Source organism: Lissotriton vulgaris, chromosome 6, assembly GCF_964263255.1.
Source record: "Lissotriton vulgaris chromosome 6, aLisVul1.2, whole genome shotgun sequence".
Taxonomy (NCBI): domain Eukaryota; kingdom Metazoa; phylum Chordata; class Amphibia; order Caudata; family Salamandridae; genus Lissotriton; species Lissotriton vulgaris.
The window spans coordinates 397,961,735-397,982,471 of NC_141694.1; the positions used below are offsets into that span (position 1 = coordinate 397,961,735).

General features: G+C 43.2%; 1 protein-coding gene across 1 annotated transcript in view; it reads right to left on the bottom strand.

Annotated features, from left to right (window-relative positions):
* Positions 1–20,737, bottom strand: part of CSMD1 (CUB and Sushi multiple domains 1) — a 3,932,590-nt gene that overhangs the window by 2,257,182 nt on the left and 1,654,671 nt on the right. The gene's annotated exons all lie outside the window — the stretch shown is intronic.

Consider the following 20,737-nt stretch of genomic DNA (forward strand, 5'->3'; position numbering starts at 1 on the left):
AAAAAATATAAGTTCATTAATTTAGTCTCATTTTGGTAAATACATTCTACACCAGCGTCTGTAGGTTTGCAGCTGGTGGGCACTGCTATGCATATTTTCACTTATTTTTCGTCACACTTTACTCTATTTATTTCTGTTTCTTCATGTAACGGACGACTCACTCCCGAAGGAGTATCTCGGCGTTGTACTGATCAGGGAGGCTAAAACATTCTAAAATAATGAAGTTTTTAGCATCTTTTTAAAATGGATAATTTATACTTTGATCCAAAAGGGAGACAAAGGCAGGCAAGGGGAGGAAGAGAAAGATAGAAAAACAGTAAGAAACTAAAAGGAAGGGAAAGCATGGAGTAAAAGAAAAAAAAAGAATGTCTTACAGTGAGATAAAGAGAGAACGCGCAGAGTAATGAAAGAAAGAGGCATGAGGTTGGATCAAGGTAAGGCATCCCTGGCATTCGGCAACCTTGATATTTGCAAAACCAGTAGCTGGCTCATGAGACAGGTTTAGGTTCCTGATTTTTTTTTTCAAATTAAGCACTGTCAGTGTATCTGTGTAAAGGAAAACTCAGCAAATTATACGTGCAATATATCTGCACAATTATTTCAGTTTAAAATCTTAAGAGTGCATTCAGTGTAATTAATCTGCTAATTTGAGCAAACGTACTAAGTTACATTTTCAGGAACATCAATGAGTACATTTTTGCATATATGGAACTGCCTGATAAGCATTATGCAAATCCACTTCGATAAAATGCAGTATGACAGGTAAATTGCCTTTAAGAAAATGAGTTACACTCCAAGCTCTCAGGATATCATAGAGCAATAGTTAATGTCTTTGATTTTATTTGGGCATTTATACTTTGTACTGTTCCTGCACGTTTGATATTACCTTGATATTTCTAATCAACAAAAGATGGACGACAACGTTAGTTTGCCAGTGTACATATTGAGGCCTTGAAAATAATGATTAAAGATGTCAATGTCAACCTTTTGATGTTCACAACAAGTAGAGCATAAAAACACTGAGGGGCATATTACCAACAACTAGCGATAATTATCGCTATGTTGGCTTAGCGGCAATATTTTTATCGTCGAGCTGCGGCGATTTTTATCGCTTAGGAACCTTGCTATTATCAAGGTTTATCTCTTAAGCGATAAAAATCGGCCGAAATGCATGAATATCGCTGGAAAGTCAGCGATATTCATGCATTACCGAGCTAATGCTCTTAGCCATGTTATCCACCTACCATTGGACAACATGGCTAAGAAATGCTCAGGGGCAGGTGTTAGCTTTTAGAGATATTCGCGCTTGGCGCAAATATCTCCAAAAGTTGGTAATAGGAGATAGTGATGTTAACGACTGATTCCAGTCGCTAACATCTTGGCACGCCCACTTTGCATGTCATTAGTGATAAATTTCTCTGACATGCAAAGTGGGGCCCAAGATGGTCGCTATCTCCTACTAGCTGTCGCTAACTGGTGTTAGCGACAGCTAGGTAATAGGGAGATAATTTTATCTCCGCTTTCTTGGCTTTTAAAGCTAAAAAAGCAGGGATAAACCCCCTTGATAATATGCCCCTGAATGTCTAATTATATTTGGGTGAACAAAGAAAGTCTTTGCTACATTTTCTACTATTTCTCTCAGCAAGACATCACCATACTTCTGCAAAAGATGAGATAACTAGTATCAGAGCTGGCTATAGTGAAGGTAGGATTTGCTATCTGGATTGTCCTCTAGGTGTAAGAGAAGAATTAAAGTGTCATATGCAACACTTAGAGTTACCAGAAACTTTCTGCAGGCAAGTCAACACATTTTCTATTTTCTGACTCATTGCAATTATACTTCAAATACTGGCTAAAGCTCAAGCTAATGCTACATTTACTGTTGTTAATCTGGATGGTGCGGGTATGAGCCATGCTAATGCTGCAGTTTGGAAGTAAATGAATACATACATTTGAGAAACAAAGTAACAGTGTCTGGTGATCTTTGGTCAAAATTTGAATTAAACAAAGGAACATCTGGTTGCTGTCAGACTACATATATGTTGTACTTCTACAGATTCGATCGATGCTTAAATACAATACCCTAAATGAAATACAATTTAAAATTATTCTAAGAGTCTAACTATATGACTTTGATCGAGTTTTTCAAAGAGGTTAAACATCGGATGTTAGTAAACGGACATAGCAGAATTTATGCAGGGTTTAAGCATCTAAGGTGATTGAATCCTGCAAGTAAACAAATGTTTGTGTTCTGGTAAAACACAGTACGTGCATAAGTGCTTCAAGTAGCTTTCAAAAATAAAAGGCTCCAAATAAAAAGGGGCGAGTTGCTCGGCCAAGAAGTGGAGTTTGTTCCAGCAAAAGACGCCATCATTAACCAGTCACAGCTGGAACTGAAAGAGGGTGGCTGACTCTCCTCCATCACCGTCTCTTGTCCACTTGATCCAGCCGGAACAGGAAGCACAAACAGGCTACCCTAGCCAATCACAATGCTGCAATGTAGCGGTGTGATTGGTGTGAGTGACATGGTTCAGTGCTCAGACAGACAGTGGGACCCTGTGCATGTCCTCCATCCGGCTTTGCATCACAACCTGGTTGGAACATGCTAATTGTGCATGACGGGAGTCATGAGCACTTCAGTACACATATTTCCTCTTCCCCCACCTGCTTCAGCATGGAAAACAAAAATGATAATATTGTGTTATCATTACTCATTTTGTTTCTCCTTCTTTGCACTACTATAAGCAGTGGGGCAAAACTCCTCTGCCTTAGCGGAGGAGCCTCCACTGTCATTAACAGGACAAAAGAGCCTTTTACGATCTTTAAATTTGAAAGAATGTTTTCGGTTCTAGTAGTTTCAGTGGCAGCTGCTATGCGTTTAGGGATATTATTTTCACAAACACATACACTTAATATTTTTCTATGGAAAAAGGAAAAATATGGGGAAGGGACTTGTTTTAATAAAATTTTGAGAATTAGATCGATTGGAAGTTTCTTAAGTAGTAAAAGTGTATGAATAGCAGAAAGATTCAGATCATTCTTAGTTGCAAAAAAACTATTCAGGTCATCTTACACCATTGTTTACTTTGCAACAAGCCATCTTACACCATTGTTAACTTTTCAACAAAAAATAAGTGAAGTAGCTCAAAGGTTTTCTTTGGAGTCTACACCTGGTACTGCCGAATGCCAGGGTTACCTAATATCAATGCTACCTTGTCTTAATTTCAATTAATGTATTTCTTCTTCTACCCTACATTTTGTATATCTTTAGTACTCTGTTGGAAGTTCTTTTTAATCATTTTACCATTTATCACATTTTACCAATCTTTTATTCCACTGTTATCTCTCTTGCTGTAGACCAAAGTCAGATAATGACAAGCATTTACAATGCAATGGTCTCGGCATCATTAAAGGTAGAGCTATTGGCATTGCTCATGACTTTTCTTTTTTTTTTTAAATCATTAATAAATGGCATTGACATTTACATTGCCAATAGCTTAATCGTTAAATAAATGGCATTGTCATTTACAATGCCAATAGCTACACCCTACACAGAGCCACCCTCACACAGACAGAGCCACCCACACAAAAAAAAAAAATGGCATTGTCATTTACATTGCCAATAGCACAATCAGGGGGGCAGAGGCAAGAAAAATGGCACAATTAGGGGAGCAGAGGCAAGAAAAACGAGTGCAATCAGGGGCAGAAGGCAAGAAAAACAAGTGCAATCAGGGGGCAGAAGGCAAGAAAACGAGCACAATCAGGGGGGCAGAGGCCAGAAAAATGGCAGAATTAGGGGAGCAGAGGCTAGAAAAATGGCACAATTTATTTATTTATTTTATTTAATTGCTTGTATCGCGCCAGGATCGACCCATGAGGTATCTCCGCGCTTTGCTCGCAAGATTTCTGGAATATGTTGTCTCTGTGGAATACCACAGGGAGGGTTACACTATCTGAAACAAAAGAGTTTTTAAGGCCTTCCTAAAACATAGATGGTTGTCGTTGTGTCTTAGGCAATCAGGGGAGCAGAGGCAAGAAAAACTAGTGCAATCAGGGGGCAGAAGGCAAGAAAAACGAGTGCAATCAGGGGGCAGAAGGCAAGAAAACGAGCACAATCAGGGGGCAGAAGGCAAGAAAACGAGCACAATCAGGGGGGCAGAGGCAAGAAAAATGGCACAAACAGGGTGACAGAGGCAAGAAAAACGGCACAAACAGGGTGGCAGAGGCAAGAAAAACGGCACAAACAGGGGAGCAGAGGCAAGAAAAACGGCACAATCAGGGGAGCAGAGGTAAGGCAAGCATTGGAAATGCAATAGGTCTCGCATTAGGAAAGTTTGAGCGATTGGTATTGTAAATGACACTTTTTTTTATTTGTGTTGGTTTTAAAAATAGCAAAATTAATAGCTTTGTCAGTTACAATGTCAATAGTTTTAGCTTTCGCAAATGTGACACCTATAGCATTTGTAATGCAATGTGTGTTGTATTTACGTGACTTAGATGTATTGATATTACAAATAACAATGGCTTTTAATTTTGTAAATAATTAATACTTAAATAAAAGTTATTGTAATTTATAATGGCAATATCGTAAACGTTTGTAAATAACTTTTGTGAAGATTATGTCCAGTGTATTTTATTGTGACGAAAATCCAAGAACATTGCATTTGCACCTACACACACACAGAGCCACACATATAGATTTGGTGATGGTGGATCTGGGGGATGTGGTGGATGTGGTGGTGGTGGATGTGGTGGTGGATGTGGTGGTGATTGTGGATGTGGTGGTGATTGTGGATGTGGTGGTGATGGTGGTGGATGTGGAGATGGGGGTGGATGTGGATGTGGTGGTGGATGTGGATGTGGTGGTGGATGTGGTGGTGGTGGATGTTGGTGTGGTGGTGGTGGATGTGGTGGTGGTGGTGGATGTGGATGTTGTGGTGGATGTGGAGGTGGTGGATTTGGAGGTGGTGGATGTGGAGGTGGTGGATGTGGAAGTGGTGGATGTGGAAGTGGTGGTGGTGGATGTGGTGGAGGTGGATGTGGTGGAGGTGGATGTGGTGGATGTGGTGGTGGTGGTGGTGGTGGATGTGGTGGTGGATATGGTGGTGGTGGTGGATGTGGTGGTGGTGGTGGTGGTGGATGTGGTGGATGGGATGTGGTGGTGGTGGTGGTGGTGGTGGTGGATGTGGTGGATGGGATGTGGTGGTGGTGGTGGTGGTGGATGTGGTGGTGGATGTGGTGGATGTGGTGGTGGTGGATGTGGTGGTGGTGGTGGATGTGGTGGTGGTGGATGTGGTGGATGTGGTGGTGGGGAGAGAGTGGGCAGGGCTTCAAGTCCATACTCCAATACAGCACACCTTGCATAGCAGTGCATGGGCTGACCAGGCTCGACCTATTAAATGAAATTAGAAGAGAGAAGTACGTTGGGAGTAGATAACAAAGGAGTAAAGGGAAGAAAAGTCGGGATAAAGAATGAGTTACGGAGAAGGAGGGCAACATAATGATTCAAAATTAAAAGTACGGAGGATATGGAATGTGGAGGTGACAGCTGGCAGGAACGAGAGGAAAGTGAGAGATGTCTCTTTCTTTATAAATAACTTTTCGAGCTGTGGATAGAAGCATCACAGAATTTGAGTGAACGCAAACGTTGTCCCATTTTTTTTAGCTCTTAGAGCGTGCACTCTTTCTCGACATTAAAGCCTTGCGGACCCTAGTGAGAGTTACTTGTTTTGAGTTTCGTTCAAAGCCACTTTGCCGCTGTCTGCATTGGCTTCACAGTACATATAGCTCAACTTTAACAACTCTGGCTAGTCCCCCAAAAATATGGCTGGTGTGCTGAAGAGTGAAGAAGGTGACGCTGTTCGTGTGCCAGCAGGAGAGGTCCGCAGTTGTGCGTCTCCTCCCTCATCAGCTGGCTCCTGGAGGAGGGTTAGCGGCTCTCGTGATGTCCTCGGGGCAAAGGGAGGAGGGTGGGAAGAAGCCGGGGGGAGGGAAGGAAGGGGGAGGAGAGGCGGGAGGTATTTTCAAGTTTACACAAGGGGCGGAGCGAGGGGGAGGTGTGCTGGGAGAGAGAGTGGGGAGGGGGGCGGAGCGGGAAGAGCGTCGTGAGGGGAGAGAGAGTAGGTAGAGGGCTGAGCGTGAAGAGCTGCTCTCGGCAGGCTGGGGAACTAGGGGTTAATGTAGGAGGAGTCTGTCCTAAATATCTCTTGACTCTTAATTAACCTCAGGGAACTGCAACCATTGTGAACTCCTCTAGATAGCATTCCATTCTGTCGTTTCTTTTTCAAAACAAATGTTATTGCATTTCTAGCCATCTTACAGGCCGAGGGGCCACATACATATGTACGTATTTTTGCATACAGTGGCATAACGTTGCATATTGGTGATGACAACAAAACGAGTACAACACGCTGAGCTATAACTAGTCTGCATCCCGCTGAACTGTCCCAGACAATGGCCGATGAACCTGAATGACATCCCACAACGTACATCACGCAACTGGACTATAGGACTGCACGGCCACTCTATGGGGTTAGCAATCGACAACTGAGTTCTGGGGTCAGGCCTCGGTAGTCAGCCCACCGCTGTCACATTCGGTCGTTTTTAGCTCATCTGTGAGATTACATAGGTAAACCGTCTTCTGTGAACCTGCATTGGTATCTCTGTCCCGTCCCTACAAGGGGCTGCTCAGCACAGCCTTCTGGCTGGTAAGCACTGCAAGAGGCAGAAGCTAGCCTGTACGGAAAGCACAGAGACACTGCGGCAGACAAGCTTAACAGTAGTATGAGCCATCTACATCATGATCGACTCTACAGCCTATTTCAAGCTCTGGGATGAAACGTAGCCCGAATCTTGCCTTGCACATACAACTGTTTCATACGCAGGCATGTGACTACATGGCACACGTGTGGCTGCACAGCTGCCGGATCAAATTCCATAAATGCGGTGGGTATATCGATGTAGGTCAGCATGGTCATGGCCAAATGGGTTTGAACCCTTTTGCAGTTAAATGCGTAAAAATATACACTTAGCGTGCCCTTTATTTTAACCAAATGTCGATTCACCGATAGCAGTAATCAAATGGCAAAGCCGTCTTTGTCATTTACAGTAACACTGCTGTGCCAAAAAAACATCCCGAGACCAGGAGTGTGCGACACAACTAACATCGCAAAGTTCAAGAACTGACCAATGTCCCTCGTGGTGAACGTTTTGTGATCTCCTACATGCATTCTGAAGAAATAAATCTAGGAAGATAGGAATCTCTTAAACTGTTTATTTTAAACCCCCAGCTGGAAGGTCGTCCACCAACCGACCCGTTAGCGTTCAAAACATAACCAGGCTCAGAGCACTAAGCACAGGCATGAAGCTGTGCAAACTCAAGCGATAGCAGTCTACCATTGAAAATTCGGAGAAAGGCACAGATAAGCAAGCCTCAGAGAAGAACACAATGAAAACAACTGAAGAAATATTAATACCAGTCGACAATGAGCACACGTTTTCCCTTTTTTGCAAAACAAAAGCGTGCGGCTTCCCCTAGGCGGTCAGACCCACCTTCTCCTCCACAGAGTGCGTAACGAGTGTTGCGTATTTGCGACTGAGCCAGCGGAAGAAGGCCGGGACTCCCATGGCGGCGCTGGCGGGGAACGAGGAGACTCAAGCGGTGGCGGCAAGGCTAGAGTTCCACCTTACCCGCGATGAGTTTTGAGAAGAAGGAGGAAGAAGGAAGCTGGATCCGGTTGGAGTAAAGCATACCGGAAGCAGAAGCGCGGCACGACCTTTCACCCATGTGTAGGGTGCGAGGGAAAGAAAGGAGGAGGTGCTGCACAAGGGAATTACCCAGTTCCCGTGAAGTCATAGTGGGATTCGAGTGCGACGTCACTTTTCTTTGTACCTTTGTTGCTACATTTGCTCTCACCTGAGGTTTGCTTTGTGCTGGGAGAGAGAGAGTGGGGAGGACAGTAGGAGGAGGAGGGGGGAGGAGAGTAGGGGAGGCATGGCCTAGCGGCCGTGCAACCAAGACGTGAGGGGCGGAGGTGGGGGGAGGCTGTGAGAGAGAGAGTGTTCAAGGCAGGCGGCTGGGGGCATGTGCACGCGCTTTTAAGCTCAATGCGCATGCGCATTGAGCTTAAATTTCACGGGCACTGCAAGGAATCGCCACGATTCCTTGCAAGTTGGTTAAAGAGTGTTTAAGCCCCCATAGTCTCGCAAGCGCATCGACAGGCGAGACCTAAAAATCACAGGGATGGTGGCCTGCTACGGTCAGCAGACCACCATGTCTGTGATTGCTTATCAATAAAGCAATGTTTTTTTTTAATGCAAACTGTTTTCCTTAAGGAAAAACGGGATGTGTTTCAAAAACAAAAATGAAAAGTTTTCTTTCATTTTTTAAGAGCAGGCAGTGGTCCGTAGGACCACGGACCACTGCCTGACTGCCTGCTCTTAAAAAATGTTTTTACAAACATTCACAAAAGGTAAGGAGTCACATGGGGGCCCCATCTCATTTGCGAATGGGTTACTACCTGCTTGAAGTAGGTGGTAAATTTTGAATTTTTAGCTGCGAATGTTTAGCAACTGCATTTTTGTTGCAAAACATTTGCATATACCACTGCGATACGATGCCCTAAACATGCCCTTCTTAATACCGAATTGCAAACCCAATTCGTGATTCGGTAATAAGTTACCAAATTGCAGACTGGGCCTTTGTACATTGAAAATTGTCTTTTTTGTATGCAAACGGCTTGATTCACAACGAAAAAAAACTTTAAAAATCTGCCCCCTGGTTGGTATTTCCTTATTGGGGGGCATGGTGCCAGCGGGGACACCTCCGATTCCTGCGCTGGGACATTCCTAGGATGAGCTGTGCGCGCTACAAATATATTCATTCATTGACTCTGCCAAAGTATGCAGTGTACTCAGCCAGACTTAGCAGTAGAGAGCCCCGCCCAAGCACGGCTAACTAGTCCACCGCTATTTGTGGCAGAGTGTCCCTGAAAGACCGCTAAGGAAATTTTGACAGATTTTCAGGAAAAAATAGGTAGAGTGTTGCCTATATGCTTGGTGACACCCACAATGTCAAACGCAGACTACCATGCAAACACCGCCAGGCTACTCCAACTTCTGGTTGGTTGTCAGTGTACACATTCACTGGCAAACGGTTTACTAGCGTTGACGAACACTGGAGAACTTTTCATCAAAGTACTTCTCTACCAAGGTGGATATAGCAAATTTGCTGGAGAAACTTCTGCCGCTGTGGAGGACAGCCCAAAATATTGAGGCTCGTCAACTGCTTTCATTAAGGATGAAGTCCGCCAACATGGTTGATGGATTGTAGGGTCAGGGATAGGCTGTGTGCAAGATACACAAATACACAAAGTAGGTAATCCATAACTTACCTGGAGACTGCTTTCTATTTAGGGTTCTGCTACTTGCAAATGTATTTTGCTATTATACATGCAGGACTACAAGTCCCAGAATGCATAAAAACATGATATAAAAGTACTAAACGGGACATTCAGTTAACATTTCTACCATATGCCTAATGGACCACCTCAAATGTCAAAGTAGAAATGAGAAAGGGCAGATACAACTCAATGATTACAAGGGCAGAAGCAATTAGCATAGATCCAGCCCTCCTGGACCCAGGGTGGACATCACTGGCCTCGATGAAGAAGAAAAATCCATGGGGCGTTGAGATGTGAAACTTCACTCTGACATTTTTTTCTGGGCATAGTGGGGCCATTTGAAGTATGACAGCTGCCAAGGTGAACAGTAAGAGAGACTCACAGAGCGGGACCTCAGACTTCCAAGAGGCATCTTCCCCAGAAGGAGGGCAGCAGACATGCAGTGCCTAAATCACTAATCAGTGGCAGCAGCGGCAGCATCCGGGGGAGCCACAGAGGTGCTGTGTGTAGTACAGACCTACAAACTCACAACTCATTCAAACTGGCCCCACTGACGTAAGTTGATGGCACACTTTCCCCGAAACCAACTCAAGCTATGGCCTGCGACGAAAATGTTTGGAAAGCTACGCCCTGTTCAATCAAAAGGTGCTGCGATGCTATACTGCTGGAAGTTTGTGGCCTACATAAGTGCTAAATAACAATGCATACATTATTAATACGGCCTTACAGGTCAATATCTTTGGCAAGCCAGGGACATTTATTCTTGTCTTCAAGGTTAAAGATGCCCTGGGACGTGGAAGGTCAAAGGCAAGAGCAGCATTTTCTCACACAGAGGACCAGATGTCACTCAGCCCTGGAGCCTCCAACGTGCTCACTTGGGTTTGGATCAGGAACAGAGGCAGCGGGGTTTAATCCAAGAGAGACGCTGTAAATGTATCCGCCATGGGCTCGGCTGTCACTCACTTCCGCATCCGAGGCCAAGTCCCCGCCCATTCCATTTGGCTTCCACCGAAGGATGGAAACGCAAATATTAACAGACAGCAAGTAATGCAGCTGGGTTGTCAGACGTGCCCCACATTGGTTTGATTAAAAAAGTTACAGACTCCAGAAGCCAATCAGGATGTGCAGTAGTGCGGCCGCAGCAGGGGCCGGGAAAGGAAGGCCTGCGTGAAAGAGAAAATGACAACTTCCAACGGCGCATGCGCGACCTTGAGTTTATGAGTGCGCAATATACTCGAAATCACAGCTCTGGCGCACGGTGTTCTAAAGACCAATGCAGGCTTGCCACAGTTACACTGGCCCTTGCCACAGTCACACTGGCCCTTGCAGCCCGACTGTCGAGACAGCAATCATAGAAGAAGAGAGGTGGGTCTTCCACAAAAACCCTTAACAAACAGCCAAGAACAAATAAATGACCCCTGAACGTGCATTTTCATTAAATGCGTTCACTAACCCCTTCTCACTGTAGGCGCGCCCTGCCTTGCATGGTCAGCTTTAGTCTTGTGTACATCAGTCAGTCACTGGCTCTAGCATAGAAAACAAAGCAGGAGTATAGACAGTCCCACACGAGTCGGTGGACTGAGGTTCGAGTCCCGGCGTCGGCGGAACATCCTGTGATTCTGGGCAACACACTCAATGTCCATGGAAAAAACCTGACCTTGTGTAATGTCCAGAGCCCATGTAAACCGCTCTTGTGCCCTCTGGCTAACTACGCTCGGGCTACCTACAACTTAAACAACAAGCTGAGGATCAACGGCAGTGAAAACAGCGTGGTGGGCGCGCACGTGACGCAGCGTGGGCGTGCACATCAGCTGAAGGATCCCCGGGGAAGACACCGAGTCTGCCTGCTGCCATGACTGACCCACTGCAGAGGGAAAGAGCCCGGTGAGTGTGGGTAGAGGGGGGGCGGCAGAGAGGGAGTGGGCAGAGAGGGATGGGGTGTGTGTGTGTGTGTGCGTGCGTGTGTGCGTGTGTCTGTTTCTGTGTGTGTCTGTGTGTGCACGGCCATGCCTGCCTGCCTGTGTGTGTGCGCGTTCACGGACCCTGGTCGGCGTGTTCACAGCTCAAGGTCCCTTCAGAGCGAACTCCATAACAATAGGTCTCGATGCCGAGACCTAAAAAATGAGAGCATGTCTCTGTAATCACTGCCAGTGCCCTCTAGCTGCAAACACGAAGTAACCATGATCACAATACCATTAAGTGCAATGAAAGAAATTTCTACTCAGTCTTCAAAGATTAAAGGCCCACACACTCTGACATTGCATCTTTCCAAAAGCACCCAGGGATGATTGAAAAGTGAGTAGATGGCCAGGCACAATGATAGAAAAACTTGCCAAAAAGGACCATAGCGTATGGTACTTGAATAGGTGTAATAGCAAATTGGAGGGAGGGTCCAGAAAATAAAATGTGAACATTTACAGCATATGCAGTTGTTAGCAGGCCTTCTACCAAGTCAGCTCTGGATAGTTGTGTCCCCAGTGAAATTCCCAAACCCCTTTCTAACTGTACCATGCTGAGGGTAACAATTGTTTAGGAATCTATGCACTTTACCTCTGCCCCAGTGCTAGAGGGCTTGTGCTTTTTCCTTTAAACATCGTAGATTTAGCCCATACCCAATTGGAACATTTAATTTACTTGTGAGTCCCTAGAAATGTCATACTACATGTACCCAGGGCCTGTAAATTAAATGCTACTAGTGGGCATGCAGCACATATTGTGCCATCCACTTAATTATCCCTGCAAACATGACTCAGGCCTGACATTATAGCCTGTGTGTGTAGTTTTAAACTGCCCTTTTGTTCTGGCAACATAAATGTTTTGCAAGTTCCAAATCTTCCATTTTAATACACATGAGTCACCACTATGGTAGGCCCTGAACAGCCCAGAGGGCAGGGTGCCATGAATTTGAAAAAGGTAGGTGTGCACTGTTAAGTTTTACATTTTCTGGTCGTGAAAAACTCTTAAATACATTTTTCACTACTGCAAGTTCTACCTCTGCCGCAGGATAACTTTGGAGTTACGTTATTAAATTTAATAAGCTGTAACTTTGAATTGGGAGCAGGTTAACGACAGATCAAGTTTGGGGTCTATTGAATTTTATTTACAAGACCTCTTTATTGGTAAAGTCGGATTTTTTTTACAATTCTGAAAATACCACTTTTAGTAAGTTAAAAGTGATTGACGGAATGCTGAACAATGCAAACAAGCATCTTGGGCCCGGTTTCGGGATATTACCCCTCATCAAAAATGCTAGTTTGAATCCAGTGGTGACAAAAGCAAAAAAGAGCAAGGGATGGATGGAATGCCATGTAATGCAAAAATTTGGCCACAGTCTCAAAGATTTGGGTTTAGTCCATCGTTCTTTTGCTCACCACGCCACCCCAGTTTAGACCCAGTTCAGGCTGGACTGGACTGTTTCCCTGAGGAACAGGGTCAAGACTGATTTGCTTATAGCTGAGTCCAAACTGGGTGGCATGGTGAGCAAAAGAACGATGGATTAAACCCAGATCTTTGTGGGTACGGGTGAATGTTTGCATTGATCAGCATTCCATTCATCAATTGTTCCTTTTGCTATTGAAAGTGGGAAAGGTATGGCTAGGCAGGGGCCCCATGCTCATTGCACCACTGGATTCAATCTAGCCTGACTGAGGAGAGGTGATTCCCGAAACCGGCCCCAGGACACTTATTTCCGGTCCAGGCAGGACCTGGCTTGGCAGTTCGGGCTGGATTGTTACCATGAAGAACAGGGTCAAGACTGATTTGCATATGGCTGGGTCCAACCTGGGGTGGCATGGTGGGAATAAGAACGATGAATTAAACCTAGATATTTGTCACTGGAGGTGAATGTTTGCATTGTTCAGCATTTTGACCATCCATTGTTCTTTTTGCTTTTGTTGTCCTAAGTGGGAAGGGTATGCCCAGAAGTGGATCCTGTGCTCACTGCACCACTGTATTCAAGATAGTCAACCTGATGAGGGGTGATACCCCGAAACCAGTCCCAGGATGCTTGTTCATGATTCAGGGAGAACCTGGCTTGGCAGCTGGGGCTGGACTCTTCCTGTGAGGAAAGGGGTCAAGACTGATTTACATATGGCTGGGTCCAAACTGGAGTGGCGTGGTGAGCTAAAGAACAATGGATTAAACCCAGATCTTTTTGACTGAAGGTGTATGTTTGCATTGTTCAGCACTCTGTCCATCAATTTATCCTTTAACTTTTAGTTAGTTGGCATTTTCTTATTGTAACTATTTAGTACCTGCAGCCTGATCCTGTGTCCTACGACTAGGTGTAGCTGGCTGTTGATCTTTAAGTATTGGTCCAAGACAGTGCATTAAAGGGAAGCTTGGTGTTGGCAGGATGGACCACTCTGAGTTAATGAGTGAGAGGAGATGTCACCTACCACACCTGCACATCACAAAGGGCCTGCTTGAGAGCTCTCACAAACGGGTTCGACACTAGTCTATTGTGACTACAGACAATCTGGGACCAGTGAAGGGTGGCAGAAAATTCCAAGCACCTCTGGGGGTGGTACCTCTAAAAGATTCTCCTACTTCGAAGTATGCACAAGGTACAATTAGAAACTAACTCTTCTGTGCACTTCTAGACCTGTGGAAGAGACTGCCATGAAGAAGGACTGCTATTTTGCTGGACAAACTTCCCCTCTCGCAACTAGCGACCCAATTTTTTTACAAGGGCCGGCAATGCATTTAATTACATAAAAATACCTTAACAGATTTTAGACCCCAAAAAATGCTCAGAATGATTCCAATGTCCATAGGAATCTGGGTGTCTAAACTAAGGTTTGTTCATGCTGGTGCACTGCTCATATACAATGCAGGCTTCCTGATTGAAGGAAAATGGTTCAGTTGAATAGAAAGGTGAAGAAACAGGGATACTGATTATGGAAGATATGGCTGGGAATGAAAATATAAAAACCCTCCCAGAATTACAGTTTGAGTTATGACTGCACCATGCTCCTCATATACATAAACTTAGCTGGTGCACTCGGTGAGAGACAGAATAGGAGTAGCTGCTTACGGTATAACAGAATCATCTGGACGGGGTGAATCTAGAGTTGCCACATCATTTGGGATTCTAGTATTAGAATCCTGCTCTAAGCAAACTGGCTATCCCACTAGAGGGTAGTGGCAATCCCAGCTGGCATGGAACTCATAGCTTGAAACCCATGACAAGGGGGTTAGGTTGGCAGATTCAAGAATTACATATTTCAAAATCCCCTACAGCTGCCATTGGACCCCTACAGTCTCTTACACGCAGCTGTCAGAGGTGTTGCCATCCCAACTGTGATCTCATGTACATATTGTTTTTGATTCCAAATGGGTAACAGTAACTGGTCTGAAATATAGATTGACCTGTCTCAAATGTAGGATTTAAGTCTCTACCCATATGTCAAACTGGCTTCAAAACCCAATGTTTCAGTCTGGGAGGGGTTCTCACCCACCCGGCAGAGATGGCTAGTAATATCATTCACTATTGCAAAAGTCTATATTTGATCGTCACATAGAGGATGGGAAATGGAAATGACCAGAATGCATCACACGAGAGACTGATGTAGAGGCTTTAAGATCAACTCACAAAGTCTGAAAGGATCACAAGTTACTTTCTTGAATCCTGAATATGGAACCAGGCTCTGCGAAGTGAATGGTACTGGCCTCCGTTGTGCAGTAGTTTTGTAAGTACCCCACTATATGATCAAGTATATTGTGCTTATGTACCAGCAATCAGCGTGTATTTCCATGTGCATCTGACTACATTTTTTTAGTGTTCGTTTCAGTTCTGTGCCTGTCAATCAAGGGCTGTCTTTCCTTTCACCCGTCTATTTTACATAGCATAACTTCCTGCCTCTTCACCCTGGCAGAATATTGAGTCTAGTTTTGGAGATTATTCTAATGCGGCATATATGTTCTATCTGACATAACTGTCTTGCAGAACAAAGCATATTAATATCTGTCAGTAATAAAATTAATACTGGCAGCTAATATTGTGCTTTGCCCCAAATGATTCTACTTGCGTTATGGTAGTATGCTTATCTGCATGGTACGCTAAAGCTTATGCACCACAACAATTTCGACCAATATTACCATACAACACTCCCTCAGCTTTGAACAAGTCCCCCATCATTAGCTGTTGGATATGATATTCATTTGAAAGTAAAATCCAAACTATTTCTTTTTATGGATCTTTGATTGCAAATCATCTGTTAACACATTAGCTAGCATTATTAGATTTTTATATTTCTTGGAGTTTGACTGCAGCTTATATCGTTAAGAAAATTGAGAAGAAGAGGAATAGTCACTGTGAATTGTTGCTTAAGTTCAAAGTCCTTTGTAATTAAGTAGCAATACAAAATAATTTCAGCAGCAGATATTCGTTTTTGCACACTGATACAGTGTCAAGACAATGTAGCTGTTTATCTCTCAGCCATGTAACTTGCTACAATTCCAAGCTAATTTGCGTAAATATTACAACACAGACCAGAATGTTGGCTGTGTCTTGTTTGATGTCATCATTCTTATCAGTCACAACATTTACTGATTGGCTGACATCTGCTGGTCTGCTTATACATTTGGAAACCTACTGCATTCGTGCAGTTTTCACTAAAGGTGCAGAAGCAAACAGACCCCTTACTTCAATGTATTGTAAAACAAACAAGAACCAAAGGTAGTGGTAGAGTAGGTTTATTAAAGTCTTTGTTACAGGATATTCAGATGGTAAATAGTAGATAGGAAGTTCAGCCCTACCAGGAACAGCATCCTTCCTGATCAGCCCACACACTCTAAATGACATTCTCTCAACCACATCAGGCACTCCAGCATTCCACATCCTCACATCTATGCTGGCTGAGCAACAGGGAACAGGTAACTAAGAGAAAGGATGCATAAATAGAATTCAAGTCACATCATATCTTCTTCCCTTAGGGAAAACAATAAACAAGGGATGCATGTTGCTGTCTCCAGCATGGTGTGTCTCAGTGGTTGTAGTGAAAACTGGGGATGGCAGCAGGAAAGAACACAACTGTGAAGCAGGGCAGCCCACCTGGACATTTTCAATCGCCACATTACCTACTGGTAAGTGGACACAAGCTATACATTCATGATAGCCTTGCGGCCCATTTAAATACTGCGAAACCCAACAGTACAAGGGATACATTCTGCACTACCAAAAAGATGCCAAAATCTAAGTGAAAATGCAGCCACAGCATTGCAGATTTCACGCATATTATTTAATTCCCAATGTACCATCACGGTTTGTGGCACAGAGATCGCGCAGCCAGTCCTTCAAACAAAATGCTGAGTATTCACAAAACTGCTAGCTCCTTTAAAATAAACGCTGCTGATCCAAATACACGCAGCTGCTTCAGCCAATTTCCATGTAATATGCACAAAGCAGATCAAACACCCTGGATGTTCGATAATATCAAAGAAATACTGCCCATTCCTTTAAAGGTTAATACTGTCCATTGCACTATACTAACTCAGTAAGCAGGCTCTTTGTACACTTGCAGCAACTTCAAAGGCTTCCATAACTTATTAAAATCTCTTTCAGCATGTCTCGGCATGCAGGCAAACAGGTTGGTTGACATCAGTACATAAAGTTCTTTGATATCAAGAAGGTTAAATGCCCCAGACTGCAGGCTGTCCAGATGATGAGGGACACAGGTTGACCACAGGTTTCCCTTCAAGTTTTTCCTTCAAGTTTAAGCTTAGTTTCATTTTCTTCAGCAGGTTAAAATACATTTTATCTTGCACAACATGCAGGTTCCTACTTCAAATCGTTCCATTCTTGTAAAACAAACGAGGTACAAAGATAGTCACAGAGAAGGTTACATGAGTAGGATTATTGATTCTTTGTTACAGGATATTCAGATAGGAAGTTCAGCCCTACCAGGAGCAACCTCCTTGCTGCTCAGTCCACACACTCCAACTGACGCTCTCTCAACCACACCAGGCACTCAAGCATTCCATTACCTCACCAAACACTCCAGATTTCCACAACGTCATATCCATACTGGCTGAGCATCAGGGAACAAGGAACCGGTAACTAATGGAAAGGGTGCATAATGAGAATTCAAGTCACAACACAAGACATGCTACATTTGCCAAAGAAGAAAAGTGGGCCACAGGTAGGATTGCTAGCTGTAGGTGGGAAATACAGAAGCAATAAAAAGGGCTAACAAAAACCTCAATAACTGCAACAATGTATCAGGTGAGTATTCACTCTTTTTTTGCACAAGAGCACTACTGTAAACAGTAATCAGATTCCACCAATAAAATTACAAAGGTGTTCAAGTCTGGTTTCGAAGATAAACAATGGCACACAATGATCATGCTCAAAAAGTATACATTGATATATTCTAAGTACAAGGAGAATTTGCAAAATTAGCAACATTTCAATTTCAGAATCAACAATGCACCTTCACAATTGTGATTTTGCCCACAATCATAATCATAATCGGGTACTATATCTTACAAATTGATTACACTTACAATTTAGGTCAGCTGTATTTTTTCACATGCAAATATAAACTCAATATTTTGAGTGTCTATAAAATTCAAAATTCATTATAATGTATTGTCAATGTGTCCTGTCTTTTATACTGTAGCTTTGAAAGTTGAGAGTTCTCAGCATAATTTTATAGGAAATATTGTTTCAATGAACTGCTTTTTCTTCTTTCATTCTGCCTCTCTACCCAACGCTCATTGCCAGCATCTTCCTAGCAATATTTCCTACACTCATTTACCAGAAGTCTTTACGTAAAAATGTTTGGCTCAGAAACGAATGTCTTCTGACATACTCCACATCAAAATGTGGTCAGCAGACCCACATTCTCAAATAATGGATGCCTCGGTCTATTTATTAGCAAGAAAGAAAATAGTCATTGACTGATTAATGTACTATATCTTGATGGCTTGGCTCAGAAGAAACAGTTGCTGGAATGCACATGGGGTATCGAAATCTGCATGATGTTCGGGGTTCATTCATTTAAAAAATATTCTATAAACATTTGTTATATTTTCAATATAATAGTTATACCTTATAGTCATAGTTTTGTATTTTTCCCCCAAAAAATAACAAATAACAATCAGAAGCCAACATAAATCATATAGATCCAAACACATCTAATAATTACATTTTATGAAAAGCATAATAGTTGTCCTGTGTAAGAAAGGACTACTTTTTGTCATGGTCTCCATATTTTTTCCTGTAAAATTGTGCTGGCTGCATGAATCTGTGTGCTATACCATTGCTAATCAGTAGAATTGTACCTGTGCTTTCTCCTAAAATATATACCTTGCATTGCATTACCCTAATTAACTTAATTAACGTTCTTCTAAGGTATTAGCAAACGGCATAGACAATGCTTCATTAGCATGGGAGTTAAAATGAATATGTGAGTGGAAGCGTGTTTTTGCACCACTTATATGTATGACAAAAAATACATTGTTTTGAGGAGATCTGGTCAGGCTGCAGTTTAAAAGCACTGCAATAACAGGACAAGCCAAAGTGTCTTTGCCCCTTAAAATAATTATTTTGATATATTAAAAAGTAATGCTAAAATTGTGGCATGTAATTCTGCAATACCAGCCCACAGGGCAGGGTGTATAGATATAAGAGGTGTTGTGACAGGGACTGAAGGCCTAAAAGCTATTTTCACTGAGTATAGGCTTGGTTTTCCATAGGCAGGTCTAGGTGTAATAAACATATTTGTTTAAGAAACTTGGCTTCGTAAAATGCTAGAAAAATAGCTCCAACTTTCTTTCCACTTACCTTTCAAAATCCAACTCAAAAGTGTAATCAGAATTTTGATAACACAGGACAAGTACTTTCATAAAACTTCCTATGGGGTGCCTGAGCAAGACCTGGCTTAAAACCAGTTCTCCCATTCATCACATCTCTGGAGGCCACTACACCTTCATGGCTGGGGTCAAGGACCATGCCTTCCAGAATATAGCCTGGCCTCTGGAACGCGGAATGTAGCAGGGTTGTCAACAACTGACCACAAAGCAGGGATTAGCTATTAGGGAGGACGCAGGAACAAACAGAAGAATAAAGGGCCTAATCTAAACTAATCTTACCTGCCTAAAGATATTCGGGTCCATCTCTCTCAGTTCACCAGCAAGGAGCGTGGATGTTCGAAGAGTGTGTTTGAAGGAAGTCAATTACCGAAGCTGGTTGTTTCCAGTGACAGACCCCCTCCTCTGAAGCTGGCAGCCGCCCGCAACCACCAAAAGGATCGAATTCTAGAGAGGAGTATTTGGCGGCAGCCCCCTACATCAGCTGTGTATTGTGACACCGATCGGAGAAAACGACGGCTACTGGGTTGGAGGACCTGTTGAAGACGTGATCCGGAGGTGATTGATACAGCATGTGTTTGTAGGTGGGGAGGCAATCATCACAGGCAGTGTGGGAGACCGGAGAACGACGGTTTCTGTGTGCTAATTCAGATCGCTCTGAAATAATGTCTGCAGACACAGTGAGAGATCATGAGGCGGCGGCAGACAAATTGTTTAACAACCTGCCAAAATCAATTTAGAGCTGTGAAGGGTCGCAAAGCAGTAAAGGCAGCAATGATCAGAACATAAGGAATTTATTGAAGACCTTGGAAAAGAAGTCCAAAAATGAAATTACCAAATGGTGGGAAGACAAATCCCTCACTAAATATGAGGAAGTAGGTAGAGTCCCTTGTGCACTCAGTATTCTTTTAGCCCCAAGTTTTGAAGAGCCAAATCCCGGTATGCTTTTGGAATGGGGGAAAGCACTTTGGCAACCTCCATGAATCTGGTGAGGACTTTCATAAAGTATGCAGCAATCGACTGCCAGACACTGATGGAGGAAATTGATAAAATTAACAAGGAGCTTAACAAATCAGATCAGAAGGAATTCATAGAAAAAACAGGCAATAAAATGGTTGAAAGACTACATAAGCATGAAGAAAGAATTGAAATACGAAGATCACAAAAATTTGCTTGTGACCAAATAGACTATGAGCCGGGGCAAATATATACTTTCTCATGCAAGTTTGAGCATGCAAAGAAATTAAAATATGAGGCTAAAAAACAAACAAAGCCACCAGTGGGATGCAACAACAAACTATTGAAGTGGAAATATCTTATAATGACGCAGAATCACTCATAAGTACATCAGGTTCTGAGTGCAGCAGCATGGGAGGACAAAGTGAAAAAAATTGTATTGAACCTAGGTGAAGAGATTGATTTTTTAGCGGAGGAGCGGCGACAAACTCTTTGTCCGAGGAATCAGAAAAAACTAACAATAGAAGAAAGAGAAATGCAAGGAGAAGAGCAAGGCACAAAAAAAC